Genomic DNA, 19,591 nt, shown 5'->3' on the forward strand with positions numbered 1-19,591 from the left:
GTCGCCTCCGCGACCTGGGTCTCAAGTACTCCATGCTTTTTCCTGCTAGGCTCCGAGTGGAGCACGAAGATCGGACAATCTTTTTTGACTCTCCCGCGACTGTGAGTGACTGGCTTGACTCGCTGCCGGGCTGCGGGGACCGGCCTGGGCCCTCTACTGGTACCGAGGGTGGCGGGTCTCCCTCGGAGTGACTTTGGTCCTTGATTTTGCCATTTTGTACTGTTCGGCTGGGTTCAACTTCTCTTTTGCATTTTGTTTCATTATGATCTATGTGGGGGGCGGTTGGGGACGGGTCCCTCTCCTCCTCCGGGGTCTTTCCGTAGAATGGGGTTTATGGGGCGACAGGCACACTGCAAGTTGGGGTGGTTTTTTGGGTCGCAGGGGTGCAGGGTGGGGGGAGTTGGTAGTTGGGGGGGGGTTGGGGGGTTTTGATTTGTGTGTTTTGTTTTTAATGCGAGGTTTTTGTTCTGTTCTAGTCTTGGGCGTTGCGCTATCTGCTGGGGGACCCTTGATCGATTGGGGGGGATGGGGGGGGACGGGTTGAGGTTGATGTCATGGAACGTCAATGGATTGGGGGACCGTATCAAACGGGGTGTTGTGCTGCAGTATCTGCGACGTACGTCTCCTGATGTGGTGTTTTTACAGGAGACGCATCTGGTGGGTAACGTTTGTCATGCCATGAACAGGGGGGGGTACTGACTCGTTGCCCATTCTGGTTTCACCACTGGCTCTAGAGGGGTTGGCATTCTCCTGCGCTCTTCACTTCCGCTGGAGATCACCAGGGTAGTCCCGGACGACAGAGGGCGCTATGTGGCTTTGACTGGGCGGTGGGAGGGGCAGTCCCTTTCCCTGGTCTCTGTCTATGTTCCCCCGGGCCTCCAGAACTCCACCTTTTCAGACTTGGGTCGAATGCTGCTTGAGCTTCCTGACAGTCTTCTGCTTATGGGTGGGGATTTCAATTCGGTGGTCTCGGGCGACCGGGATCGCCACCCGCCCAGGGCCCTCCCTGCTGCGCAGGCGTGGCTTGGCGGATTCTTGGAGACCTTCGGTCTGGTCGATTGCTGGAGGTTAATGCATCCTACACAGTGTCAGTACACTTTTCACTCTGGGGCGCATGGGAGTCTCTCCAGATTGGATTACTTTCTTATGCCCGCGGCCCAGACTGCCCGGATTCGAGAGGTTAAGCATCTGGCCCGGGGTATTTCTGATCATTCCCCACTGTGGTTGCTTTTTGACACTGGGACGCGGTCTGCTGGGCGGATCGCTCCTATTAACCCTTGGTACCTGCGGAACCCCACGATCCGCTATAGTCTGGTCAAGTCGATTGACCAATACTTCCTTGAGAATGATGGGTCGGTGATGTCCGCAGTGTCCCTGTGGGAAGCTTTTAAGGCAGTACTCCGTGGGCAGGCCCTATCCCAGATTGTGGCGGCTAAGAAGGTTAAGACGGAGGCGGTGGAGAAGCTGGAGACCGACATCTTGGGGTTGGAGGCGGCCTTGGAGACGGGTGTCTCTCCGGATGGGCTACATGCCCTCAGCCTGAAACAGTTCGAGTATAAGTCCCTTGTTACTGACGCTGCCCGGACCATGTACAGGGAGCAGCAGGGTAGGTTGTATGATGCTGGAGACAAGGCTGGTAAATTGATTGCTTGGCTGGATAGGAAGGAGAGAGTGAATCGTGTGGTCCCAGAGCTCCGGGTTGCGGATGGAGTGTGTGTGACTGAGCCTGGCGAGATTGTGGAGTGCTTTGCTGACCACCTTCGGACGGTGTATTCCCCGGTGTCTGACAGAGATGAAGACGACTCTCGTCTTCTACTACGGGATATTGTCCTGCCCGGCTTATCCGTCGAGGACCGTAAGCGGTTGGATGCCCCCTTGGCCGTCGATGAGATTGCTACCGCGATTGGCTCCCTTCGCTCGGGCAAAGCTATGGGCCCCAATGGCCTGCCGATCGAGCTATACAAACTACGCCCGGATAAAATCACGCCCTTCCTCCGTCGTATGTTTCAGGAGTCGAATGAGAGGGGTTCCCTTCCCGCCGACCAGCGTCTGGCGACTATAGTCGTGATTCCTAAGGAGGGTAAACCACGTGACCGCTGTGCTTCATATAGGCCTATCTCCCTCTTAAACGCAGAACCCAAAATCCTGGCTAAAGTCCTCGCCAACCGCTTGCTGAGAGTTATCTGTGATCTGATTCATCCGGATCAATGCGGCTTCATCCCCCACCGTAATACCGCTCTTAATCTGCGGCGTCTGCACGGCGTCCTAGCTAGGGCGAAATACTTTTCTGAACCAGCCGTATTGGTTTCATTGGACGCCACCATGGCCTTTGATACCATCGAGTGGCCATTCCTCTGGGCGGTCTTGGAGAAGTTTGGCTTTGGGGAGGGATTTCTTAGCTGGGTGAAGCTTCTTTATGCCGGACCAATGGCTCAGGTGGTTGTCAATGGGCGGGCTTCCCGGCCTTTTGCTCTCGGGAGGGGCACTAGGCAGGGGTGCCCGTTGTCCCCTCTGCTTTTTGCTCTTGCCTTGGAACCGCTCGCCGCCTGGCTCCGCTGGGAGCCCTCTATCAGAGGGATCCGGTGGGCCCCGGGCTTCGAGGATCGGGTCTCGCTGTACGCGGATGATATTCTTCTGTACCTCACCTCGCCGCGACAGTCACTTAATGTTCTCTTTGATGTCCTCACCTCCTTTGGGAAAAACTCGGGTTTGATAATTAACTGGTCCAAATCTTGCGTGTACCCTCTCTCCGGTGGCCCTCCCGTCTTGCCGCCTCTACTTCCTATCCAAACGTCCTCATCCGGCTTTAAGTACCTGGGGGTGTATGTTTCGTTGGACCCGGCGGTCCGCTATGAGCAGAACCTCCTGTCTCCACTCCGACGTTTGAGGGTGGATACGGCTCGTTGGTGTAGGTTGCCCCTGTCTCCGCTTGGTCGCGCGGCCCTGTTTAAAATGATGTCCCTTCCCAGATTTCTTTACGCACTACAGAACTCATTTGATGTCATTCCGGTGGCCTACTTTCGGGAGGTGGAGAGCCTGCAGAGGAGACTGGTCTGGGACGGGCGGGCGCGTATCGCTCTGGCAAAGCTTACTCTCCCCTGGTACGACGGGGGCATCGCGCTTCCTGACATTAGACGGTACTATTGGGCCTCCCAACTGTCGGCAATTAACCATGCCACGTATGCTCCTGGTCTGAACCCGGCGTATGAGATGGATAAATTCTTGCTTCCCGGCGGTAATTATAACAGAGCGCTTTACTCCCGATCTGCTGGTGGTACCCTCACGGGCCCTACCAAGATTGCGGTAAGGGTGTGGAAGGCGGCGAATGTAGCGATGGGCTGGAGTGAGCGTTTAACGTGTGCTACTCCCTTGTTTGCCTCAGACCGCCTGGGGAACCTTTGGACGACGAAAGGCTTTGAGCACTGGGACACGATCGGTATTAGCAGAGTGGGGGATCTGTGGGTTAAAGGCGCGGTCAAGACCTTCGCGGCGCTCCGGAGCGAGTATGAGCTTAGTGAGAGGGAGTTTTTTCGCTACGCCCAGGTTCGGCATGCCCTGCTCTCGGTTTTTGGGGAAGGGTCCACGTTCCCTGTTTCTTCGCCCCTCGAGGACCGCATACTCGACGGTCACGTTCCCGATAGTACTATCTCTTTGATCTATAAAAAATTGATAAATAATCGGGCTGACCTCTTGGTGCGTCTACGGGAGGCATGGACGGGGGATGGGGTTGAGTTGGACGACGAGGACTGGCAGTCCGCGCTGTCATCTCCTAAGGAGGTGGCCATCCCGGCCCGTCTCCGTTTGGTCCAGCTTAAGATCCTCCATCGCGTTTACGTGACGGGTCCCCGTTTGGTCTCGATGGGGTTTTCTGAGGACGGGCTCTGCAAGCGTGGCTGTGGGCACAGTGCCACCTTTCTCCACATCCTGTGGGAGTGCCGCGAGGTGGTGGAATACTGGCGTCAGGTGCATGAGGTTATGAGGCGAGTCACCGGGGTCACGCTGTTGCCAGAGGTGCGTCGTTGTGTGCTGAATGTGTGGGAGCCCAATGACTATAACGCGGCCCAGACTCGGTGGGCGGCCCTGGGGAACATGATAGCAAAGAGGGACATAGCGCAGCTTTGGGGTTCGCAGCCGCCCCCCACCGTGTCTGTCTGGAAGGAGAACATGGACTGGTGCATGTTCAGGGAAAAGCACGTGGCTCGTGGTAAACCCGGGGCTTGGAACAGAATTTGGGGGCAGTGGAATGCGTATCGTGGAAGTATTTGTGCTCCCCCCCTGGTGGAAACGTCTGATGTAGCCTTGTCCCCCTGATCCTTGATGGTTCCTTACTTATCTGGCACATCTGAGTATAGATTTGTATTCCCGTCTCTCCCCCCCCCCCCCCTACCTCTTTGTTTCCCTGCTTTTTGACTGCCATCGGGTGGTCGGATATGGACGCACCCCTGCTGTGGCCCGACGCCCATCTTATGTTTTCTTGCCTCGCCTTTGTTTTAAGTTGTTATTTATGTTAAAAGGGTGTATCCTGATTTCCTCTATGTGCAGTCTGCTCTTCTGTAGGGTGCGGAGCCCCGGTGGGCCAGTCATTGTGATTGCACTGTTTGATCTTTTACCTACTAGCGGCCGGCCCTGGTGGTTGTAGGCCCGTGCTTGTAACCTTCTTTCTGCACAATAAAAAATTTAAAAAAAAAAAACCAAAAAAAAAAAAAAAGAATAGTCAATTGGTCATTGTGGTAGTCCCATTTTGGTCAAGACAATCTTGGTTTTATCTTCTTCAGTCTCTGGCATTGGAACCTATTTGGCATCTTCCTAAAAACTCCATCTCCATTACAGGACAGTTGCCTTTCACTTCCTCATTTCCCCTTCAGAAACATTTCCGGCTTTCGGCTTGGAGGTTGAAAAGGAGGAGCTACAGAATTCTTCAAAACCTTCTACATTCGAAGCTTATTCTAAACATTGGTCTAGTTCCAGGGATGGTCTAAAGGAAAGTATGTTTCTCCACCAAATTGTGATCCTTCAGAAATCTTACACTTTCTTTGTGAAGGTTTTGAGAATAATCTTTCAATTTCAACCCTCAGGTCTCAATGGTCCAAAATAAGGGCCAATAGGGGACCCCAGGAAGTATAGGAGAGAGCTTAGCTTCACATCTTTTGAAAAGTTTTTCCATAGATTGTCCTAACATGAGAGGTTTAGCATCTCTGTGGGACCTTACTGTTGGTCCTTCGAGCTCTTCAGAGGCACGCTTTTGCATCCATTGATATCACAGACATTAAGGGCCTGATTTATCTTTTGGCGGGCGGCCTGCTCTTCGCCAGGGCAACAGAATGAATTACTCTTTTACTCTGATGGAGGAGCCACTGGCCCAATTTAGAAATGTTCTCTGGGTCAGGGGACACTTCTAGCATTAGCAGGAACCACCGTCACGGCGGTTCCTGGCAATAAATTGTAAGTTTGACGGACGGCTCTGTCGACATGATTGAGCCGTACTTCAAATGTACAACTTTTAAAAACATTTCATAAAGAAAATCCTTAAGGCGGGATTTTCGTTTTGATTTTTTTTTAAATGTCACTCTTGCCATGGGTGAGGGGGGCAATGTGCACGGGAAAATTCCATTACAACGCAGAAATTACAACAACCAACCTTTACAATGCAACTGTTGCATTGCAACTGCCTTTACATCGCATGCCATTACAATGCATGTCAATACAAAGCATGTCACTACAACACATGCCATAACAACGCATACCATTACAACGCGTTATAAGATAAATAATGGAGGTTTTTAGTATAAGGGTGAGTATGGGTTTTGGGGTGCATGGGAACAGTAATTTGTACATCTACACTTCCAACACTTTCCCTACTGTTGCACTCACTGGAGTGGGAATAGTAATTCTTACCCCAACACTATCTAACACTTACCCTAAAAGTATTATGCGCTGTATTGGTATGTGTTGTAATGGTATGCGTTGTAAAATCATGCAATGTAATAGTAGTTGCGATGTAAAGACTGCGTTGTAAAAGTATGCGTTGTAATTGCGTGTGTTGTAATGTCATATATTCATGTGCACTTTTAAATGTCCTCTATTGCCAGGTCTTTCCTGTCAGTGACGGACATTGAAAAACAGCTGTATGTTTGCCCACCTCAATTAGGTAGGCGGACCTACAGCAAAGCCTCCGATGGCCCTTACACCGTCAGAGGAGTTTGACAATGGCAGAGACAGAGTAGTTAGTCTCTGACGTCATCAAATTATGGTGTGCCCAAATATAAATTGGGAGGGTGAACAATAATGTTGGCAGAAAGGGTACTCGGTTGCCATTGTGACAGAGTTCCCTTTCCGCCAACATATAAATCGGGCCTAAGTACTTTACATGGAAATGTTCATTTTTGATGGCAATTACCTCTGCACTGGACATAAGAGAATTGGGAGCTTTGATGTGCAGAGCTCCTTTTCATTAAGTTTTAGAAGACAGCGTGGTTTTGAAGCCCGATTCACGCTTCCTTCTTAAATTTATCACTCCTTTTGTTAGATAACAAAAGGTACTCTGGAAGAGAAATTACTACCTCTTCTTGGTGTATCTTTAAAGACCTCAGGAGTTTAGGAAATCTGAAAATCTCTTGGTGAGTTTTGGATCTGCTTATCAGGGAAAAAAGGCCTCCCCCATGACCATAAGTGGATGGATCTGCTCTACGATCACCCTGCCGACTCAGTGGTAGATTGTCCACTTCCTGAAGGTATTCAAGTAAAGACAGCGAGAGACTGGGAAGTGAAGTGTGACCCATTGTCTGAGATTTGCACAGCTGCAACATGGGCATCTTCAGATACAGTTGGCCAGCATTAGAGATTGCAAGGAATTGATGATGAGAACAAAATATTTGGTTTTGTGGTCTTGAGATCAATTCTATCTTAAGTTAATCAAATAGACCTGCATTAAGTCACTTGGTGTAGCATGATCTTGGCATGGACTATTGTTTGTTAAACAAAGTCCGAGTTGATAGCTGGGTATCACTCATATGTAATGACTGGGACAAGGATGTATTGTGTAGAGGTAATGCTTTAGATTACTTGCAGGTAAACGTTATTACTCTTAGTCTGAAGTCCTTGTACATCCCTTAGGATGTTGGGTAAGCCAAGTCCTCTAAAGTGTCCAAAGGATGTATGGTGTAGAGGTAATGTCCTAGATTACTTACAGGTAAACTTCATTACTCTTAGTGTGAAATCCTTGTACAAACACTTAGGATGTTGGGTAAGCCAAGTCCTCTAAGGTGCCCAAAGGATGAATGGGCAGGACTTCGTTAGCAGCATTTTCTGTTTTCTTTTTCCTGTCATAGAGGTGAATTATCTCATACGTAATGACTGGAACGAGGACTTCAGGACTAAGATTAGTGAAAATTACTGTTAAGTAATCTGGGACATTTTTCTTCCTCTGCATACAGGGGACGTATTAAATAAGGATGGCTTAGGTCTGGGGATACAGTTGGTACAGTGCTTTCTCTATGGCATTTATCACTTATCCAAAATCTTTGTACATCTGCTTGTTTTCTAAGTGAATGAATGAATGAATTTTAAATTGATAAAGCGCTAACTTAGCCCAAGGGCATCAAGGCGCTGCGGAGGGACTGTTGTACAGACATAAAATAGCATGCTCAGACTGATGTCTGTGTAAAAAGCCAAGTCTTCAGGGCCTTGCGGAAGAGAGTGTGACACCTGACCAGAGAGATCGTCAAGGAGGGAGTTCCAAAGCCTAGCAGCGGCAGTGGAGAAAGCTTATCCTCCGCATCTAGCCTTCTTAAACCTCGAAACTATTAGTAGATTCTTACTTGCCGACCTAAGTGCTGGAGCAGAGTTTTCTGTTGAAAATCTATTGGGTTTTTAAAGCTCTGGTTTGTCTATTTGTCGATTAATAAAATATTAATTCATAATTACTAATTATTTGTTTTGTGTAAATGTTCTGACTAATCAATATAAACTAACAGGAGAAAATTATACGTGGGGATGCTTTTGCGTTGCTATTTAATAAATGTGCATGTTTTATTAATAAATGTTGCTGAGTGCTGTTTATTTCAAGCACGAAAAATGCTTTTTAAATGTTATGTACTAATGCTTTTCTTGTGTTGCAAAGGCTAGATAATTACATACACATAAGGGTATTAGTGGGGTTAACACTGTTTAATCACTATGCTGTGGTAACGTTGTTTTGTCTCTTTTAATTAAGATGGTACATTTTGGCCTGGTGGGAAAATGGCTACCGTTTAAAGCCTGTATTCAAGTGAATTTTGTGATGAAAAGGCCTTGCTGAACATGGTCGAGAGTCATCTGACCACAGTCTTCGCCTGGTAGAAAATCTTCCGTGAGGACAGCAGTTCTGGGAGAATTGCCAGCTGCCCTTGGACAAGGATAAAATACAATGAACATTGTCCAGTCTGCGGTGACTTTGCTGAGATATTGAGGAAGAACATTTTAAAAGATACTTTTGCAAACTTGAGTTTATACTTCCGTCTTTTTATTTTTGTGATTTTTCCTGAGCGGAGATTTTCCAAATGTAGCGATGCTACATCCTTTCCTGCTCGCTTTGCTCAGCGGTTCAGCGGATATCGAAAACATTTTATGTTGCCTTCTATTGTTAAACACATTATAAATATTGTTAGCCTAGAGAGGGTTTTTTGCCACTTTGCCACTTCTTCCCAAACCTGCGTTGGTGAGGAACTATGCTGTGAGGACGGCGACTCGGGAGACTTCTACTGAGAGACCTGTCCTGACCCATTCTGACATTTAGCTAGAATAGGTAATTATGAGATTGATTTCCCTTTGACTAATTTTAGATAAAGTACCATAATTTTTTTTTTTTTTTTTTTTTTTTTTTTTAAAAACCTTTATTCGGATATTTCAGAGACACAGCTATTCAGCCGACAACCCGGAGGTTCGGCAGCTCGTCAATCAACATATGTAGTCTTCTATAGCTGTCATGCAGGAGAGAAAAAAGGTTTCAATTTTTAAAGAAAAACATAACGAGCAAGGCAATATACATCATGTGTTCGCGTCAGATCCCACCGATGAGGCGGCCCCATATCCACCATCAGATCAGCCCTCAAGTGTGGAGGGGAGGGAGAGGCAGAGGCACTAACTTTCTATCAGATTTCATCCGCAAAACTCAAGTCGGAAGTGGGGCTAGGGGGAAAGGTGCTCCTCTGGTGGGTCAGTGGCAGGAGGCAGGCAGATGTACCCCCTATACTGGTTCCACCCCCCCCACACCTTGTGCCATTTCTTGGGCCTCCCCCGTGCACAATACACTGTTTTCTCCTGAAACATGCACCAGTCCATGTTGTTCTTCCATGCATCCAGGGTGGGCGGGCTAGGGGATCCCCACAATCGTGCAATATCCCGCTTGGCCACCATATTACCAAGGGTCACCCATTGAGTCTGCGCAGCATCGTAGTCTGTAGGGCCCCACACGTTCAAGAGACAGCGCCGCGCCTCTGAGTGCAACACAATACCCGTGACCTCCTGCATCACAACATGAATCTGCTTCCACAATTCCGCAATCACACCACACTCCCATATAATGTGCAGAAAGGTGCCCACCATCCCGCAGCCCCTCTTACACAGCCCGTCCTCGGAGAAACCCATGTGGACCAACCGGGGGCCAGTGACATAGACTCTGTGGAGTATCTTAAGCTGGACCAGCCGCAGCCTGGCGGGGATGGCAACCTCTTTCGGGGAGGAGACCGCGCACTGCCAGTCCTCATCGTCCAGCTCAAGACCGTCTCTAGTCCACTGGTCCCGCACCCCCAGGAGGAGATCGGTACGGACGTTCACCAGCTTCTTGTAAATGAGAGAGATTGTGCTCTCCGGCACATGGCCGTCCAAGATCCGGTCCTCCAACGGAGAGGATTCGGGCACCTTCTCCCCCTCAACGAGGACCGACCGCAGCGCATGACGTACCTGCGCGTACCGGAAGTATTCCGTGCCCTCTAGCGCATATTCCGTCTGCAGCTCTGTAAACGACTTAATCCGCCCCTTGGCCAGCATGTCCCCCACCCTGGAAATACCAATCAGGTCCCATTTGTCGAAACCCTTAGAGTTCCAGAGTTTCCCCAGCATGTCCGAGTCAAACAGCGGAGTGGCCAGTGTGAGTCTATCCTTCCACCCCAGGGAGTTCGTGACTGCCTTCCACACGTGCACCGCCACCCCGGTCGGCCCCGTGAGGGACCCAGCCGGGGCCCTTGAATAAAGTGCTCTATAGTAGCCACCACCCCGCAACAACCACCGGTCCATAGCGAAGCCGGGGCTAAGCGCAGGACCGTAGACTCCGTGGTTGACTGCGCTCAGTTGGGAGGCCCAATAGTATCTCCGGATGTCGGGAAGCGCGATACCCCCGTCATACCAAGGGAGAGTTAGTTTTGCTATCGCTATACGCGGGCGGCCGTCCCACAGCAGCGAACGCTGTAGACTCTCAACCTCCCGAAAGTAACTGGCCGGGACCAGCTCCTGGGTGTTCTGCAGGGCATAGAGAAAGCGGGGAAGCGACATCATTTTAAAGAGCGCCGCACGACCGAGGAGGGAAAGCGGCAGCCGCCTCCAGCCTGCCACGTCCCGCCGCAGGCGCGCCAACGGAGGGAGCAGGTTTCGCTCATACCGTACCGTGGGGTCGGCTGAGATATAGATCCCAAGATATTGAAAGCCCTCCCGGGCGATCTGGATCGGGCAATTCCGCGGGGGAACCGGAGCGTCTCCACACAGGGCGTACAGATATGACTTACCCCAGTTGATGGTGAGCCCCGAGTTCCTCCCGAAGGAAGTCAAGATGTCGCAGACAACTATAAGGGACTTCCGGGGTGAGGTAAGATAGAGCAGAATGTCGTCGGCATAGAGGGAAATGCGGTCCTCGTGATCGGGGGACCAGCGAATCCCCCTCACGTCTGGGTGCCACCGTATCCATGCCGCTAGCGGCTCAAGGGCGAGAGCGAACAACAGCGGCGAGAGGGGACAACCCTGCCTGGTACCCCTTCCCAAGTCGAAGGGATTGGAGGCCCTCCCGTTAACCGCAACTTTGGCGAGAGGTCCTTCGTATAAGAGCCTCACCCAGCCCACAAATCCGGGCCCGAAGCCGAACTTCGCGAGCGCGGCCCACAAATATGCCCACTCAACCGTGTCGAACGCCATCGTTGCGTCGAGCGCCGCCGCCACGGCCGGTTCCCGCATCGTCCCGACCCTTGCGATCACACCATGAATGCGCCTAAGATTCAACGCAGTATTCCGATGTGGGATGAATCCAGATTGGTCGGGGTGGATCAGGTCACCGATCACCCTGACTAGCCGGTTTGCGAGGATTTTAGCAAGGATCTTCGGCTCAGCGTTAAGGAGCGAGATCGGCCGGTATGAACTGCACCTGTCTCTAGGCTTGCCATCTTTATGGATGACCACGATCATTGCCAGGCGCTGGTCGAGCGGGAGGGAACCCGTCGCCCGCGCCTCCACAAACATGGCTCGTAGATGCGGAGCGATCTTGTCCGGCTGGAGTTTGTAGAGCTCAATGGGCAGACCATTCGGACCCGAGGCCTTGCCCGGACGCAAAGAACGGATCGCCCCCGCAATCTCATCGACCGTGATGTCGCCATCAAGGTCGTCCCTGTCCACGTCGGAGAGGCAAGGCAGGGCGAGATCGCGCAGGAGTGCACATGAGTCCTCCACAGGCCTGTCCGACACGGATGTATAGACCGTGCGGAAGTAATCCGCAAAGCACTGGACTATGTCCTCCGGCTCCGTGACCAGGACGCCAGCCTCCGTCACTAGGTCCGGAACCACTCGATTGACCCTCTCCTTCTTGTCCAGCCACGCGATCAATTTCCCGGCCTTGTCCCCGACGTCGTACAGACGGCCCCGCTGTTCCCTACTCAGAACCTTGGCTGCGTCCGTCACGAGGGCCCTGTACTCCGATTGCTTAAGGCTCAATTCGTGCAGCGCCTCCTCCGTGACCTCACCCTCCAGGGCCAGCCCTAGGTCTGCGATCTCCGCCTCAAGCTGGGCGACCTCCGCGTCCCTCCGACGCTTGGCCGCTGTAATCAAGGAGAGGGCCTCACCCCGAATCACGGTTTTGAATGCTTCCCACAAGGACACCGCCGACGTGACCGAACCGAGGTTTTCTTGAAAATAACGGTCGATCGCCTTAAGTACCTCACTACGAGTCACTGGGTCTCTAAGATGCCACGGGTTAATTGGGGCCACCCTACCACCCACTCCTCTGGCAACATCCATACAGATCCACACCGGAGAATGGTCAGAAATACCTCGTGCCATGTGCCTGGCCTCAGAGACACTGGAAGCGTGTGCAGCCAGAGTAAGGACATAATCAATTCTGGAGAGACTGCCATGCGCACCTGAGTGGAAAGTGTACTGCCGTTGTGTGGGATGCAACATTCTCCAACAATCAACCAGCCCTAGGGTATCTATGAAATCAGGAAGCCACTTCTGAGCCCCCCCCGAAATCCTCTGCGGGTGCCTGTCAAGCAGGCCTGAGCCGACCGCATTAAAGTCACCACCCACCACCAACACGCCCTCTGGGAGATCCAGTAATGTCCTCTCTAAGTCCGCTAGGGTAGTGGGCTGCAATGCAGGGGGGACATAAACCGACACCAGGACCAGCGTCCTGCCCTCCCACCGTCCCGCTACTGCCGCGAAGCGCCCCCTATCGTCTACAGTAGTAGAGTCAACCTCAAATGGGAGAGAGGACCTGACTAGTATTCCCGCCCCTCTGGAACCCGAGGTGAACCCGGAATGCGCAACAAACTTATAGCCTTTACGATTGAGTGCATGGCACGTGTTGCCAATCAAGTGCGTCTCTTGCAAGAGGACAATATCAGGGGCACATCTCTTCAGAAATTGCAGTACAATCCCACGCTTAATACGATCCCCCAGGCCATTCACATTCCAACTGAGTATTTTGAGGCCCCTACCCCCCATCCCAGCATGTAAGGAGACCACCACCACCCACGTGGAACCCGACCCGAACCACAGGAGCTTGCATCATGACGCCTTGCAGAACCAAAAACAACAACAACCCCAACAACAAACCCCACCCACCCCCCACCCTGCACCCCTGCGTAAGCTCTAAAGTGCCCCCCAACTTGCAGTGTGCCTGTCGCCCCTTATAAAACTAGTCTACGGAAAGAACCCCAGAGGAGGAAAAGCTCCCCTACTGCCCCCGCCACCCCCCGGACTATCAACCTCCCGGAGGGATCGGAGTCGTGGTACTTAAGTCCCGGTTCAATGTTCGTCACCGGCACCATCTGCGCCACCAGAGCGTTCCATGCCAGGCCGCCCTTGGGGCAGAGTGTCCAACCAGTCTCCGACCATGTCGGGTGCCTCAAAAAAGAAAGTTCGCTCTTCGAACACCACCCGCAACCTTGCAGGAAAGAGCATGGCATATTTTAGTCCCATCTCACGCAGTCTTCTCTTGACCGCCATGAAGCCTTGCCGCTGCTTTTGCACCATCTGAGTGAAGTCCGGATAAAAGCTTACAGTAGTGTTCTGGAATGGCAGCGGGCCGGCCATCCGCGATGCTTGTAGTATGGCATCTCGATCCCTGAAATTAAAGATCCGGGCGACAATCGGCCTTGGTGGGGCCCCCACCTTGGGCCTCCCGCCAGGAACTCTATGGGCCCGTTCGACGGTAAAGAACTTGCTAAGGCCTTTGGGTGCCAGATGGTTCACCACCAGGTCCTCCACGAACAGGTCCACCGACTGCTCCTCCGAATTTTCCGGGACCCCAATGATGCGGACGTTGTTGCGCCTAGCACGGCCTTCGAAGTCCTCCAACCGGCGGGCGAAGTGATCATTTGCTGCCCGGAGAGTACGGACTTCCTGCTGTAGGCCGGAGACATCGCCCAGGAGGCCGGCTGTCTTGAGGTCCAAGGACTGAACCCGCTCATTAGTTTTGCCGAGGTCGGCCCGAACCAGGTTGACATCTATCGATATGGCATCTACTTTTTGTGCCAGGGTCTCAAATTGCTGCCCAATCGAGGACTTCATCCCTTCGATGGCCCCCATGATGTCCTGCAGGGTTAATTCTGTGGAGGGGGACGCCGCGTCCTTCGAGGCTTCCGACGTCGGGCCCGATTCGCCCGGGGACCCCCTCTGATGGGCATAGCGGTCCATGGTATTAGTCTGGGTGGAGGTGCCCCGCCTGGTGTTCTTGGGCTTCTGCTTTTCGGCGTCCGACCTGGTCGACATCTCAATCTGCCGTGTAGACAATCTCCTGGCCCGTACAGGGTAAATGGGCATGCAACCAGTGGCTGGCGCCGCGCACGCCCCGTCACGGGCGCCCTGGAGACTGGAAGGCGAAATCGAAAGTGAAAGTGAAATCCCCTCCACCTCCGACGACTCCTCCCCGACCAGGCCGCTGTTGTTCAATTAGGGCACGGGCACTGTGCCAACGCAAGTCCCGGGCACCGTGCGGGGATTAGGCCCCAAACTTCCAGGCAGTATAACTTCGGTCTCCGGTGGGCGATTTCGACCCGGACAACGGTTCCCGCCTCAGCAGCAGATCCTCTCCAATAGCCCGGGCATCAAGTACAGGATAATAGACAGGATAGATGCCGGAGGGAGCGAGGGTCTCGGGAGCTCTAGGCTCACGCGGCCATCTTGATCACGCGCTAAGCTCCTCCCCGAGTACCATAATTTTAAATACAGTGTTGGTGGTTATTTCTTGTCAATTATTGAGTACTCTATTTTGATTATTGTTGTATAGATTGTTTAGATCATGACTCAGGACAGTCACAATTAGGTCTTATCGACCTCAGTGTAGATGCAGGGTGTTTAGAAGGTTTCTTTCCACAGGTTCAGTGCTAATAGAGTAATCTGAGTGTATGTTAGTGAAATGGGCCCAAGTGTATGATGAGTGTATGTGCGTGTATCTGTGAATTTACTCTATCCGTGGAAGTAGGGAGATTTTGTACACCCCAATCTGCACCAATTTCCTGGTAGCAGAATTTGATGGTTATTGATGATTGTCTTGATCTGATTAGATTGCTTGTACATTGGCTTTTGATTTATTGATTATTGATTGATGTTGGTGTATGTACTAATACTATATGTTGAAGTCGTCATGTTGAGTTTTATGTAGTGCTTCTGGAATTTGGGAGCTGGTAGCAGTTCCGTAGTAGGGCAGAGGGAAGTATATGCTGCTCTCGGGAAAGACGGGATTGTTGGTCCTGTATGTATGCAGGAAAAGAAAACGTGTGACAATCGAAGTTGCGCGTCACATTGTCTGTGTTCGGAATTAGTGACATCGTTATGTGTTACTATTAGAAATATTTCTGGTATAAAAGGAGTGTGTATGGCAGCGAAGGTTATTTGTGAAACTCTGGTCTTAAGTCCCAGGGATCCGTAAGGTTCACCGTTAAAGCTTATCGCGGGAGGAGTAATAGGTATTCTCTGAGCTTGTTTGAAGGACTAGGCAGAGAAAACACTGCTTGGTTAACGTATGTTATAATTCTGTAGTGGGGCAGATTGTTCGCTGTTCTCGGGAAAAGCAGGATTCTGTGTGTATGTACTACATTTTCTTGTATGAATGTGCGTGAATGCTCATATATTTAGTTAATTGTAATACTCTTTTGGAGCAGTCCTAGAGGAAACAGTTAATGAATGCATGTTACTGTGTCAACAGGATTCTTGTAAAATAGATTTTTCTTTACTATTCTTTGGTTAGCGAAGCAGACAATGGAGATGTTTATATGTTGTAACTAATAGATTTTGTAAAATCTGACACGAAGTCTACTGAGAAAGTTTTGTAAAGGAGGGGTAGACGACTGACAGGAGACAGGAGCAAGAGACTGCAGCGACTGCTGACGTCAAACAGACCGCGCTGTGATTGGATATTAGATCAGAACAGTGCTCGCGCTGAGATTGGTGCGTTGGTGTGAGCCGCGCAGGGATTGGAAAGAGTCACTCTGTACTCTAGTGACGTAGACGCTCCAGGATTGGTGCGTTAGTGTGAGTCGCGCTGTTATTGGATAAAACATCGTACTATTGAGTTGTATTACGGAAAGGATTAGAAAAGTTTGGTAAAAGCTAAAATGTATTACCAAGAAGAGAAAAAGAAAAAATCTTTGTTCAGAAAGATTAAAAATTGGTTTGACAAGGATAAAGATGTTAAAACGAGAGAGGGTGAATTGTTACCTCCATCGAAAACGCCTGCATCCTTCATGGCTGCGAGATATGGGTATCATACCTGTATATGGTTGGAGAATTGGGTTAGGTATACAAAGGAAGATGGTGTTCTAGCATTTCCAGAACATGGTTCATTTAATTTGGCCGTGTTGAAAAATTTGCGGGAAAAGATGTTATGTCTTGACCCAAGACCAAGGCCGACACAGTTTGAGGCTTTAGTGGAATGGGAAGAGGAAGTACATGAGCGAGAGAAGCAGAGGTCTGGGGGAAACTATAGGTACATGTTTGGGAGGAGACATGATCGTGAAACTCATCATGATCGAATGACGAGATGGCGAGATGCTAGTATGTCAGAGGGATTATACCCTATGAGAACAGTTGAAGAGAAGGGTACAGAAAGGGTTCCTGAGGCAGAAGTGAGAAGATATGGAGTTAATGAGTATGAGGATGAAGTCTTGAATGACATGATTTACAAAAGACCACCCCCATATAGACCAGAACCAGAAGAGAGCACACCAGTTGTTTCTCCGATAAGAGATACATTGCGTATCATTGAGACAGAAAATGTGACACCTGAGTTAAGAAGTAGTAATCCTTTTAGGGAAAGAGAGAATAGAAGCGGTGGCGAAAATACGAGAGAATTAGCCAGAACTACATCGGAGTTGACTGAAAAGATCAAAGAGCTGACAAAGAATCTAGACGCTGTTACGGTGCCCGTAACCATAGGTCCGATTATGCCTGTTTTTGATAAGCAGAGGACAGGTGAGAATGGTTTGGTGATTCCATATGTTGGGAATAGATTGACAAGTTTGGCTGGTCCTTCAGGAGATTCAGGGAAAAGGACAGAAAAATCCAGACATGAGACATGTAGTGAAGGATTAGAGATACAGTCTAATTCAGGATTGGATGCTGGTGAAGCTAGTTGTTCAGGGATGCCGATTTTAGAACCGCAGAAGAAAGTGGTTCCAGTGAGAAAATCTACTGAAATAACAGCTGAGGATCTGAATGAATGGATGAAAGTTCTTCAAAAGAGGGATAAAGATTCACAGGCAATTGATGTGGCTAGGTTACGTGTAGAATTAGAAGAGCTTGTTGCATTGTTATTTATGTGTAAAAATATCACCTGGAGAACTAAAAATACACATGACAGATTAAGAGCAATAGCAAATGACTATGGAGTTGACATTGATAAAGTGAAAGTTTTGCAGAAGTCTTACAGGATGGATTTCACAGACAAAGACATTGAAAATCTGAATGGTGCTGGTAGAACAGGACAGATTAAAGAGATGATCGCTTTATTGCGAAAATGGGGTGATGTTGAGAAGTGGAAGGATAGGTGGTACAAGAAAGAAGAATCAGGGGATAGGACTTATTCAGCATTTCCTGTGAGAGAAAAAGAGAAAGCATCCACTGTTGCTTATCCTATGAGAGAAATACCTGGAGGAGGATATGTACATGTTCCATGGACCAGACAGGATATTTTATCATTTACGAATGATTTCCCTTGACTGAGAGAAAAGCCCGTCGAGTGGTATAGGCAAGTAGACAGATTTGTGAAATTGTCAAAAGTGCTGTGGATTGACCTGAATAGTCTGTTTGATATAATTGTTCCAGCAGACTTGTGGGCTGAGTGTAAAATAGTTGTAAGTTGGCCTACTGAGGAATATCCAAGAGATCAGAGAACAGGAGCACCAGATCCAGAAGTAATGAGAAAGTATGAGCAGGTGATCGTATACCTGAAAAATAAAGTACCTCCAAAAGAGACAGACTGGGTTAAAATAGATCGAACACATCAGGAAGCAAAAGAATCGGTTCATGCTTTTTATGAGAGGCTGATACTGGCTTTTAAACAATTCAGTGGGGATGAACACCTGGGTGACAAGGATTTGAGTCATTTTGTATACAGATTTGTATATGGCCTGAGACCTGAGATTAGTGAGAGAATTCGTGAGCATACTGTGGACTGGCAGAGTAAGAAAATAGATGAAATTTTGAGACATGCAAAATACTTCAGTGATGAAATTGAAGCAAAACAGAGAAAGCTGAAAGAGAAAGCAATGTGAGCACAAGTGAAAGTTGCGGAAAGACAGGAAGCACAGTTGGTGGAACAGGCGAATAATGCAGGAAATAATCTAGGGAATAGACCTAGATATGCAGGGAAAGGAAAGGGGAATCTTGAGGAAGCCAAAAAAAAGTTCCCGTGTCACAACTGTGGCCAACTGGGACATTGGAGATCTGAATGTACCAATCCACCATTAGCGAATAATGAGAGTAAAAACTTGAATCAACAGGTGCAGAACAAAGGGAATAATCGACAGCAGCAACAACTTTCTGTTGTGAAACAGCAGAGTCAAGAGCCAAAACCGCCCTTGCTGCAGAATAGAGGGTCACAAAAGTATAATCCGGATTCGGGATTCTACAATGATGAGCCGGTAAACAAACAAAGGCGTTCTAACCAGGTACAGCAGTACTTGTTAAAGAATGAAGGGAGTGAGTCTGAAGGTGATTATTGACGGTGCCGAAGAGAGGAGGAGGAGTGCATACTTGGTGCAACTCTAGAAATAGACCAGGCAGGACCATTTGTGGATGGAAAAATAAATGAAGAAGGTGTTACTTTTTTAGTAGACACAGGTGTGACAAGATCAACTGTCAGGTCAACAGATATTAGAAATCTTCCTCTCTCGGATGAAGCAATCCAAGTAGTTGGTGTAGCCAATACACAAATCAAGACACGTCTTACTGAACCAGTAAGAGTACAAATAGGGAAATTTTCAGACATGCACAGATTTATTGTCTGTGACACTAGTCCAGTGAACTTGTTAGGTAGGGATCTACTTTGTAAGATGAATTGTACAATTTTTTGTACACCGGATGGAATAGCTTTTGAAACACCAGATGAGGATGTTTTGTACCGAATGACTCTAGAAAATAGGGAGAGTGAGTTAATTGGTGCATATGCTGTGTTTGATCGGGAGGATTTGCCTCAAGAGTTGAGAGAAACAGTGAAAAGGACAGTTTGGGATTTTACTGGAGAAGATGTGGGATTGATGAATAATGTAGATCCTGTGAAAATTGCAGTGAAAGAAGGAATTACTTATCCTAACATTCCTCAGTACAAAATGACACCAGAAATAATTGAAGGAATAACTCCTATAATTGAGAAAATGATTCAGCAAGGAGTTTTAAGAGAATTATTGAGTAGCCCGTGTAACTCACCGATAATGGGGCTAAAGAAACCTAATGGGAAGTTCAGGATTGTACAGGATTTGAGAAAAGTTATTCAAATTGTGGTGGCATGTTGTCCTATTGTGCCAAATCCGTCAGTGATTTTGTATCAGATTCCACATGATGCTGAGTGGTACACAGTGATTGATTTGTGTCATGCTTTCTTTTCAATTCCATTGCATCATGACAGCCAGCCGATTTT

This window comes from Triturus cristatus, chromosome 9 (genome assembly GCF_964204655.1).
Source record: "Triturus cristatus chromosome 9, aTriCri1.1, whole genome shotgun sequence".
NCBI classification, from domain to species: domain Eukaryota; kingdom Metazoa; phylum Chordata; class Amphibia; order Caudata; family Salamandridae; genus Triturus; species Triturus cristatus.